Source organism: Idiotropiscis lumnitzeri, unplaced genomic scaffold (assembly GCF_059441095.1).
Source record: "Idiotropiscis lumnitzeri isolate Australia: NSW breed Sydney's pygmy pipehorse unplaced genomic scaffold, RoL_Ilum_1.0 HiC_scaffold_45, whole genome shotgun sequence".
NCBI lineage: Eukaryota > Metazoa > Chordata > Actinopteri > Syngnathiformes > Syngnathidae > Idiotropiscis > Idiotropiscis lumnitzeri.
In genome coordinates, this window is record NW_028283583.1 from 1,245,441 (window position 1) to 1,257,773 (window position 12,333).

Genomic DNA, 12,333 nt, shown 5'->3' on the forward strand with positions numbered 1-12,333 from the left:
TTGTACACATTTGAGGATACTTCAGCCCTGAAGACATCTACCAACTTATTTTACATCGTAGTAGTAGCGCCACCAACTGGTAAAAGCTAATACAAGTTATTTTCTTGGATGTTTTTCTCCGTGCAACTCAACAAGGTCGCCCTCATATATGCTCGGATGACTGTTTCGGCCATGAGGATGTCACAATACGAAATTCGTCCTTTTTCGTGAAAAGTTGTGGGAGTGGCATTGCACTGTTCGGCAATAAAACAAAGCTGATTATGAGGTTCTAAATATGAACGACAACTCGTAAAACTTTACACACACATCAGGCCGAGCAAATTTATCAATATTTTATACGTTAGTTGTGCAGCTTTTTTGAAATGGCTCGCCATGGCCCTCGAGAAATGTTAAAAAAAAGCAGCTCTGGTTGAGTGTTTCACCTCGCTTTTTGTAAATTTTATGGAGTACAGTGAACCCTCGGTTATCGCGGTTAATGGGGACCGAGACCACCCGCGAAAACTGAAAATCCGCGAAGTAGCGGCGCACCTTCAAAAATGCTTAAAAAAAATATACAATATATATAATAAATATATATATATATATATATATATATATATATATATATATATATATATATATATATATATATACGGGGAGAGAGAGAGTGAAATTCATGTTATAACAAAAAAAACAAATTATTATTAAAACGTATTATTTTTTTATTCCCCAGCCATTCTTTTTGTATTTATTTAATTACTCCGACTTTTACCTGCTGGTACGCCGTCCGGTGTGCCCTGTGAAATGAAAGGTAGCATTCTTTATTTATTTATTCATTTATTCATTCATAACTGACAGCCTCGCGCTCCGCTCGTGCCCGGGCAGAAGAGGTGCTCCAATTCGGCTTAACTGTGACACACGCCCGCCCTCCTCCCCCGGAGCTTCCATTCGGTTAAACTTAGGGGCCGCTTGGCACCGCCGTGCCCGGGGAAGGTGCTCCTCTTCGGCTTACTGTGACGCGAGCATGCCCTCCTCCTCCGGAGCTTCCATTCGGTTAAACTTAGGGGCCGCTTGGAACCGCCCGTGCCCGGGGAAGGTGCTCCTCTTCGGCTTACTGTGACGCGAGCATGCCCTCCTCCTCCGGAGCTTCCATTCGGTTAAACTTAGGGGCCGCTTGGAACCGCCCGTGCCCGAGGAAGGTGCTCCTCTTCGGCTTACTGTGACGCGAACATGCCCTCCTCCTCCGGAGCTTCCATTCGGTTAAACTTAGGGGCCGCTTGGCACCGCCCGTGCCCGGGGAAGGTGCTCCTCTACGGCTTAACTGCCACACACGCCGGCCGGAGCTCTGGTACGGTCCGAACCGCGCGAAACGTCGCCACCGATCGTGTCCGGGGGAACGTGCTCTTCTTCGTCCACTCTCCTCTTCGCCCACGCTCTTCTTCGGCGCACGCCGGCCGTCTAACCGCTCCAGCGCCCCGTCGTGCCGCTTGGCGAAACTACAATGCCCCCGAATATTTTTTAGACCCGCGAAGCACTGAACCCGCGACAGGTGAACCACGAAGTAGCGAGGGTTCACTGTATGTATAAGACCAAGACCTACAAAAAAGTCTCTTGGAGCAATGAGCTAGGTTTTACAGGAAGTCGGCCATTTTGAATTTACTTAAAAGGGGGCGGGTCACCACAATGGACTTTGTGTAGAAATTATTATTGGGGCCCGAGCAGCGACCGCGGCGAGGTCCCTATTGTTTTTGTAGAAAATATTATTACTTTTATTATTATTATTATTAGGGCCTGAGCAGCGACCGCTGCGAAGTCCCTATTGTTTTTGTAGAAATTATTATTATTATTATTTTTCCGATTGTTCGATCGCATTTTTGACCCCCGAAACATGCACAAAAACTCACCAAACTTGGCAGTCTCATCGGGCATGGCGAAAAATTTTATATTTTTTAACGTCTAATATGAACAGGAAGTGAGTTATGAATTTTTGAAAGTCCGACTTTTGCCCTTTTTTGCATGTTTACAGGGGTCATTCTTTTGCACCCTGATCCTAAAGGCTTCATCTGATTGCCTTAAAGTTCTGTCTGGAGCATCTTAAGACCTGGGACAAACACTGGGGCTAAAATTTTTTGTTTCCGAAATACTATATGACGGGGGCGGGGCTTCAAAGTTTTCACTTAAGATTTCCTTCGCCGCAATGGACAAAATGCTTAATAACTCTCCTGCACATGCTGCTAAAAATCCAAAACTTCACATGTACATAAAGAGTCGGTACCTGAAGACATCTATATGTTTATATTCAGTTATACACCTTGCGCCAATCAATATCAATTTTTACATTTTGACGTACTGCACGGTGCCCTTTTAACGAATCCGATTGAAAATTGGCTAGAAAAGACTCAAGACATTGATCTTACTCTATCCCTATTTTTATGACTTTCCTTCAAAGGGCGTGGCTATTACGGTGCCGCAGATTCTGATTATTCTCCGTGGCAACAAAAGTTCCTGCAAAATGATTCAGATGATCCATCTTCTGGAAATCTTTCACATTTGAGGATATTCAGGCCCTGAAGACGGCTGCCAACTTATTTTTGATCGCAGTGGTAGTGCCACCAACTGGTTAAAACAAATACAAATTATTTTTGTTGATGTTTTTCTCCGGGCAAGTGAACAAAATCTACCTTATATTTGCTCGGATGAGTGTTTAGGCCTTGAGCATGTCACAATACGAAAGTCTTTCGCCTTCTTCAGAGTGTCACATGATGCTGTCTTGTGACCCGTCTTTATCAGCTGATGTTCCATGAGGGCGTGACTTACCTGTCACAAGAATGAAGGCAAGTCACGCCCCCCGCTGTCCGTTCACTCCGCCAAGATGCTGGTCCAGGTGGTAGAGAGGATGAAGGCTCCCTTGTCTCTGTTCATGGTTTTTATGCCTCGCTTGCAGATCTCAATGGCCTCTCTGATCCAGCGCTGTTGTTTGTTCTCTTCTGTGCGGATGACCCTGCCCTTCTCCCGGTCCATGATGTGGTTTTCCCTTTTGCAGTGGTCAGTGATTGCTGATTTGTAATGTTCATGTTGTGCTTGTTCTTTTACTGCTCTGATTTTTTTCATTTTTTTGACAGGTAAGTCACACCCTCATGGAACATCAGCTCAAGACACCATCATGCGACACTCTGAAGAAGGCGAAAGACTCGCCGAAACATGTCAGGTAAAAAATTAACCTAAAACATAATTGTCTGCTTTTAATGAATCAGTCAAATATCAATAATAAGAAGACAAAATGAACCTAATACAAATAAATGAATGCTTAATAACTCCCCTGCACATGCTCCTAAAAATCCAAACCTTCACCTGTAAATAAAACGTCCCGACCTGAAGACATCTTAATGTTATTATTTTGTTATACACACAGTGCCGCCAAGTGGAATCAAAAATTTGTTTTTATTTTAATTTTCACGTACTGCACGGTGCCCTTTTGACGAATCCGACTGAAAATGAGTCAGAAAAGACTCAAGACAATGATCTTACTCTCTGCCGAATTTTGTGACGTTTTGGCAAAAGGCGTGGCTATTAAGGTGCTGAAAAGTCTGATTGTACTCTGTGGCAACAAAAGCTCCGGCAACATGACTCAGATGATCCTATCTTCTCGAAGTTGTACACATTTGAGGATACTTCAGCCCTGAAGACATCTACCAACTTATTTTACATCGTAGTAGTAGCGCCACCAACTGGTAAAAGCTAATACAAGTTATTTTCTTGGATGTTTTTCTCCGTGCAACTCAACAAGGTCGCCCTCATATATGCTCGGATGACTGTTTCGGCCATGAGGATGTCACAATACGAAATTCGTCCTTTTTCATGAAAAGTTGTGGGAGTGGCATTGCACTGTTCGTCAATAAAACAAAGCTGATTATGAGGTTCTAAATATGAACGACAACTCGTAAAACTTTACACACACATCAGGCCGAGCAAATTTATCAATATTTTATACGTTAGTTGTGCAGCTTTTTTGAAATGGCTCGCCATGGCCCTCGAGAAATGTTAAAAAAAGCAGCTCTGGTTGAGTGTTTCACCTCGCTTTTTGTAAATTTTATGGAGTACAGTGAACCCTCGGTTATCGCGGTTAACGGGGACCGAGACCACCCGCGAAAACTGAAAATCCGCGAAGTAGCGGCGCACCTTCAAAAATGCTTAAAAAAAATATACAATATATATAATAAATATATATATATATATATATATATATATATATATATATATACGGGGAGAGAGAGAGTGAAATTCATGTTATAACAAAAAAAACAAATTATTATTAAAACGTATTATTTTTTTATTCCCCAGCCATTCTTTTTGTATTTATTTAATTACTCCGACTTTTACCTGCTGGTACGCCGTCCGGTGTGCCCTGTGAAATGAAAGGTGGCATTCTTTATTTATTTATTCATTTATTCATTCATAACTGACAGCCTCGCGCTCCGCTCGTGCCCGGGCAGAAGAGGTGCTCCAATTTGGCTTAACTGTGACACACGCCCGCCCTCCTCCCCCGGAGCTTCCATTCGGTTAAACTTAGGGGCCGCTTGGCACCGCCCGTGCCCGGGGAAGGTGCTCCTCTTCGGCTTACTGTGACGCGAGCATGCCCTCCTCCTGCGGAGCTTCCATTCGGTTAAACTTAGGGGCCGCTTGGAACCGCCCGTGCCCGGGGAAGGTGCTCCTCTTCGGCTTACTGTGACGCGAGCATGCCCTCCTCCTCCGGAGCTTCCATTCGGTTAAACTTAGGGGCCGCTTGGCACCGCCCGTGCCCGGGGAAGGTGCTCCTCTACGGCTTAACTGCCACGCACGCCGGCCGGAGCTCTGGTACGGTCCGAACCGCGCGAAACGTCGCCACCGATCGTGTCCGGGGGAACGTGCTCTTCTTCGTCCACTCTCCTCTTCGCCCACGCTCTTCTTCGGCGCACGCCGGCCGTCTAACCGCTCCAGCGCCCCGTCGTGACGCTCGGCGAAACTACAATGCCCCCGAATATTTTTTAGACCCGCGAAGCACTGAACCCGCGAAAGGTGAACCGCGAAGTAGCGAGGGTTCACTGTATGTATAAGACCAAGACCTACAAAAAAGTCTCTTGGAGCAATGAGCTAGGTTTTACAGGAAGTCGGCCATTTTGAATTTACTTAAAAGGGGGCGGGTCACCACAATGGACTTTGTGTAGAAATTATTATTGGGGCCCGAGCAGCGACCGCGGCGAGGTCCCTATTGTTTTTGTAGAAAATATTATTACTTTTATTATTATTATTATTAGGGCCTGAGCAGCGACCGCTGCGAAGTCCCTATTGTTTTTGTAGAAATTATTATTATTATTATTTTTCCGATTGTTCGATCGCATTTTTGACCCCCGAAACATGCACAAAAACTCACCAAACTTGGCAGTCTCATCGGGCATGGCGAAAAATTTGATATTTTAACGTCTAATATGAACAGGAAGTGAGTTATGAATTTTTGAAAGTCCGACTTTTGCCCTTTTTTGCATGTTTACAGGGGTCATTCTTTTGCACCCTGATCCTAAAGGCTTCATCTGATTGCCTTAAAATTCTGTCTGTAGCATCTGAAGACCTGGGACAAACACTGGGGCTAAAATTTTTTGTTTCCGAAATACTATATGACGGGGGCGGGGCTTCAAAGTTTTCACTTAAGATTTCCTTCGCCGCAATGGACAAAATGCTTAATAACTCTCCTGCACATGCTGCTAAAAATCCAAAACTTCACATGTATATAAAAAGTCTGTACCTGAAGACATCTATATGTTTATATTCAGTTATACACCTTGCGCCAATCAATATCATTTTTTACATTTTGACTTACTGCACGGTGCCCTTTTAACGAATCTGATTGAAAATTGGCTAGAAAAGACTCAAGACATTGATCTTACTCTATCCCTATTTTTGTGACTTTCCTTCGAAGGGCGTGGCTATTACGGTGCCGCAGAGTCTGATTATTCTCCGTGGCAACAAAAGTTCCTGCAAAATGATTCAGATGATCCATCTTCTCGAAATTTTTCACATTTGAGGATATTCAGGCCCTGAAGACGGCTGCCAACTTATTTTTGATCGCAGTGGTAGCGCCACCAACTGGTTAAAACAAATACAAATTATTTTCGTTGATGTTTTTCTCCGGGCAGGTGAACAAAATCTACCTTATATTTGCTCGGATGAGTGTTTAGGCCTTGAGCATGTCACAATACGAAAGTCTTTCGCCTTCTTCAGAGTGTCACATGATGCTGTCTTGTGACCCGTCTTTATCAGCTGATGTTCCATGAGGGCGTGACTTACCTGTCACAAGAATGAAGGCAAGTCACGCCCCCGCTGTCCGTTCACTCCGCCAAGATGCTGGTCCAGGTGGTAGAGAGGATGAAGGCTCCCTTGTCTCTGTTCATGGTTTTTATGCCTCGCTTGCAGATCTCAATGGCCTCTCTGATCCAGCGCTGTTGTTTGTTCTCTTCTGTGCGGATGACCCTGCCCTTCTCCCGGTCCATGATGTAGTTTTCCCTTTTGCAGTGGTCAGTGATTGCTGATTTGTAATGTTCATGTTGTGCTTGTTCTTTTACTGCTCTGATTTTTTTCATTTTTTTGACAGGTAAGTCACACCCTCATGGAACATCAGCTCAAGACACCATCATGCGACACTCTGAAGAAGGCGAAAGACTCGCCGAAAGATGTCAGGTAAAAAATTTACCTAAAACATAATTGTCTGCTTTTAATGAATCAGTCAAATATCAATAATAAGAAGACAAAATGAACCTAATACAAATAAATGAATGCTTAATAACTCCCCTGCACATGCTCCTAAAAATCCAAACCTTCACCTGTAAATAAAACGTCCCGACCTGAAGACATCGTAATGTTATTATTTTGTTATACACACAGTGCCGCCAAGTGGAATCAAAAATTAGTTTTTATTTTAATTTTCACGTACTGCACGGTGCCCTTTTGACGAATCCGACTGAAAATTAGTCAGAAAAGACTCAAGACAATGATCTTACTCTCTGCCGAATTTTGTGACGTTTTGGCAAAAGGCGTGGCTATTAAGGTGCTGAAAAGTCCGATTGTACTCTGTGGCAACAAAAGCTCCGGCAACATGACTCAGATGATCCTATCTTCTCGAAGTTGTACACATTTGAGGATACTTCAGCCCTGAAGACATCTACCAACTTATTTTACATCGTAGTAGTAGCGCCACCAACTGGTAAAAGCTAATACAAGTTATTTTCTTGGATGTTTTTCTCCGTGCAACTCAACAAGGTCGCCCTCATATATGCTCGGATGACTGTTTCGGCCATGAGGATGTCACAATACGAAATTCGTCCTTTTTCGTGAAAAGTTGTGGGAGTGGCATTGCACTGTTCGGCAATAAAACAAAGCTGATTATGAGGTTCTAAATATGAACGACAACTCGTAAAACTTTACACACACATCAGGCCGAGCAAATTTATCAATATTTTATACGTTAGTTGTGCAGCTTTTTTGAAATGGCTCGCCATGGCCCTCGAGAAATGTTAAAAAAAGCAGCTCTGGTTGAGTGTTTCACCTCGCTTTTTGTAAATTTTATGGAGTACAGTGAACCCTCGGTTATCGCGGTTAATGGGGACCGAGACCACCCGCGAAAACTCAAAATCCGCGAAGTAGCGGCGCACCTTCAAAAATGCTTAAAAAAAATATACAATATATATAATAAATATATATATATATATATATATATACGGGGAGAGAGAGAGTGAAATTCATGTTATAACAAAAAAACCTAATTATTATTAAAACGTATTATTTTTTTATTCCCCAGCCATTCTTTTTGTATTTATTTAATTACTCCGACTTTTACCTGCTGGTACGCCGTCCGGTGTGCCCTGTGAAATGAAAGGTGGCATTCTTTATTTATTTATTCATTTATTCATTCATAACTGACAGCCTCGCGCTCCGCTCGTGCCCGGGCAGAAGAGGTGCTCCAATTTGGCTTAACTGTGACACACGCCCGCCCTCCTCCCCCGGAGCTTCCATTCGGTTAAACTTAGGGGCCGCTTGGCACCGCCCGTGCCCGGGGAAGGTGCTCCTCTTCGGCTTACTGTGACGCGAGCATGCCCTCCTCCTCCGGAGCTTCCATTCGGTTAAACTTAGGGGCCGCTTGGAACCGCCCGTGCCCGGGGAAGGTGCTCCTCTACGGCTTAACTGCCACGCACGCTGGCCGGAGCTCTGGTACGGTCCGAACCACGCGAAACGTCGCCACCGATCGTGTCCGGGGGAACGTGCTCTTCTTTGTCCACTCTCCTCTTCGCCCACGCTCTTCTTCGGCGCACGCCGGCCGTCTAACCGCTCCAGCGCCCCGTTGTGTCGCTCGGCGAAACTACAATGCCCCCGAATATTTTTTAGACCCGCGAAGCACTGAACCCGCGAAAGGTGAACCGCGAAGTAGCGAGGGTTCACTGTATGTATAAGACCAAGACCTACAAAATAGTCTCTTGGAGCAATGAGCTAGGTTTTACAGGAAGTCGGCCATTTTGAATTTACTTAAAAGGGGGCGGGTCACCACAATGGACTTTGTGTAGAAATTATTATTGGGGCCCGAGCAGCGACCGCGGCGAGGTCCCTATTGTTTTTGTAGAAATTGTTATTAGGGCCCGAGCTGCGACGGCTGCGAGGTCCCTATTGTTTTTGTAGAAAATATTATTACTTTTATTATTATTATTATTATTATTATTATTAGGGCCTGAGCAGCGACCACCTTGCACCACCCAGTGGTGACAAAAATTATAATTTTTTACATTTTGACGTACTGCACGGTGCCCTTTTAACGAATCTGATTGAAAATTGGCCAAAAATGACTTTAGACATTGATCTTGTTGAATCCTTTTGGGCAATTTATCGATACTCATAGTGGTGTCTTTGAAAAAGGTACCGATGACGCGCTGGTCCAATGATCAGCATCTCGGTTTTATCTGAGTTAAGACGCAAAAAATTGAAAGACATTCATAGTTTAATTTCGGCAAGGCATGCCTCTAATTTATAGCAATCACACGGATTCGTTATATCCAACGGCATGTATAATTGCGTATCATCAGCATAACAATGAAAACTAATGTTATATTTCCGTATAATATCACCAAGCGGTAGCATCTAGTACCAATCCCTGCGGAACTCCGCGTGTGATCTTACAAAGATCAGAAGTCGCATTGCCATGAATTACACGGTGCCTCCTCTCCGACAGATACGAATTAAACCAAGAAAGCGCTGAACCTGAAATGCCAACACAAGTTTCAAGGCGTTTTAATAATATGTTATGATCAAGTGTCAAAAGCGGCGCCAAGATCGAGTAAGAGTAATACAGTGAACCCTCGGTTATCGCGGTTAATGGGGACCGAGACCACCCGCGAAAACTGAAAATCCGCGAAGTAGCGGCGCACCTTCAAAAATGCTTAAATTATATATATATATATATATATATATATATACGGGTAGAGAGAGAGAGAGTGAAATTCATGTTATAACAAAAAAAAATTATTATTAAAACTTCTTATTTTTTTATTCCCCAGCCATTATTTTTGTATTTATTCAATTACTTATTTTTGTATTTATTTAATTACTTCGACTTTTAACTTCTGGTACGCCGTCCGGTGTGCCCTGTGAATGTTATGATCCTCCAGCAGAGCTGGAGGATTGAGCAGGACTCTCCAAACGCAGACACAAGTAGGATAACAATCCGACGCCAGGTAGTCAGTGTAGGTGGTAGTGAGTGTAATCAGTGAGTGAATGGGAATCCGGTGCGGGGCTGGTGAGCGTCTCGCAGCAGCTGACCGCATGGCGCGAGACGATCGCTGGAGGAACGCCCACACAGCTGAAAAAACAAAAACACACGCGGCATGACAGGCACGGATCATGCCAGTGAAATGAAAGGTGGCATTCTTCATTTATTTATTTATTCATTTATTCATTCATAACTGACAGCCTCGCGCTCCGCTCGTGCCCGGGGGGAAGAGGTGCTCCTCTTCGGCTTAACTGTGACGCGAGCATGCCCTCCTCCTCCGGAGCTTCCATTCGGTTAAACTTAGGGGCCGCTTGACAACGCCCGTGCCCGGGGAAGGTGCTCCTCTTCGGCTTAACTGTGACGCGAGCATGCCCTCCTCCTCCGTAGCTTCCATTCGGTAAAACCTGATTGGAAAGGTTCAAATTGATTATTACTAGTCATATATTCATTAAGTTTTTCAAGATTTTTGCAATAAACGGAAGATTTGAAACCGGTCTATAGTTGTTGAGACTCTCTGGGTCGAGGTTTGGTTGCTTAAGTAGCGGTCGCATAATGGCGGTCCTAAAGCTGCTGGTACTATACCCGTGGTAAGTGATAGATTAATAATATTTAAGACAGACGGTCCTAGGGTCATAAACAGTTCTTTAATTAGTTTGCCAGGAAGCGGATCGAGCACACAAGTTGTCGGTTTTGCCCCACTAACCAATTTTGTTTGGCTTTCAAGAGATACTTTTTTAAATTGAGATAAGGTTATCGGACAGTTATCAGCCCTAATGTCCCTATTAACACCATTTATGACGGAATTCAACGGAATTGTAAGAACAGTGTCTTTAATCTCATCACGAATACACTCAATCTTCTGAGTAAAGAATTGCATGAAATCGTGAGCTGAATAGGAAGAGCTATCCGAGGTTGGTTGCTGTTGCGTTAGCATTGCTACAGTAGCAAATAAATATTTAGGGTTGTTTTTATGTAAAACAATTAATCTAGAGTAATAATTAGTTTTGGCTAGATTGAGCGCTTCCTTGTATAAACTAGCGCACCATGCCTGACGGAAGACCTCCAGTTTGGTCGCACGCCATTTGCGCTCAAGCTTCCTACAAGAATCGTTTCAGTATGCGTGTTTCCTCATAAAACCACGGAGTCAGCCTCTTTGGACAAGTTTTAGTTTTTAAAGGTGCGACGGAGTCAGGCGCATTTAACAGAGCGACATTAAAGTTGTTTGTAAGATCATCAATCGTACCAATATAATTAGGAAACGAATCGGTTACTAAAGGGAGTAGCTCAGAGAGCGCAGCGGTGGTTAAGGAGCTAATGTTGCGGCTGCTATAGCTTTGATCATGGTCAGAACGATGGCAATGCGCCAAGACTTCAAATTTGATTAAGTAATGGTCAGCTATAGCACTAGTATATGGTAATACAATTATTTTTGAGGATGCTAAGCCCCGGGTTAATACCAAATCTAACGTGTTACCATTTATATGCGTTGCTTCATCTATTATTTGCATGAAACCAAACATATCAATTATTGTCCGAAACGCCACGGTAAGTGGTTCCGACGGGAGATTCATATGAATGTTGAAGTCGCCCATGATATATTATCCGCATGAGTTACCAAATCAGCCACAAATTCAGAAAATTCATCTAAAAAGCCTGAGTAAGAGCCAGGGGGACGGTAAAAAACGGCAAGATAAAACGGCAGTGCGGCCGTGGATCGCATAATGAGAACTTCAAATGTTTTGAAGGAATTGCTAGGACGAGGACTAAGTTTTAGATTAAATTCGGAAATGAGGGCTACACCCCCATCTTTCTCATCATTGCCTCTCGCAGGCAAGGGGCCAGAGACAATTACTCGACTCAGACTCATCTTTCTGGCGAGATCACAAGTCCTTGCTATGTTTTTTCTTTGTGATCTCTGATTGCTTCATCCTAGTTGTTGGAGCAGTTTTCTTTTGAGTAATGCAGTATGGCAACACCACCACTAGGGCAATTGATGACGTCAGCACTGGTTGCGTTCATCCATAAATAACAAATGCAGGACAGGTGGGGGAACGCTGGTCGGATACCGTTTTTCAACCGCACTTACTCAAGACGCATTATTTATGTACAAACTGGAAGATAGAAGATAGTATATTGTATTGATTACCGCATATGCGCGGATGTTTTTGATTTGAAGTTTGGAAGACCGTAGCCATTGATTTATTTATTTGATTTACTTGACTTCACGGCATGACATCTGGACTGAAATGACTACGATTAAGACTAACCCTTGACTGTTTGACGTGACATACATAACTACACATCAACATCAAGACCAGTGAAGCCGAGCGAACGTCATCGCAACTTCAACCCATGGTGAGTGAGTGCGCGTTAAAACTTTCTTTAGCCAGCGTATCATTGAAACGGCAGTAACACTAGTGTCATTGGAGCCGACGTGTATTACTATATCTGAATAGCTAGCGTTGTTTGCACTGCGCTGGTGTCTAGGTCTCTTGTGTGCTAGCTCCATAAGATTAGCTTCAATGTCGGGTGCTCTGGCCCCAGCAATACACATTCTGTGGTTGGATTTT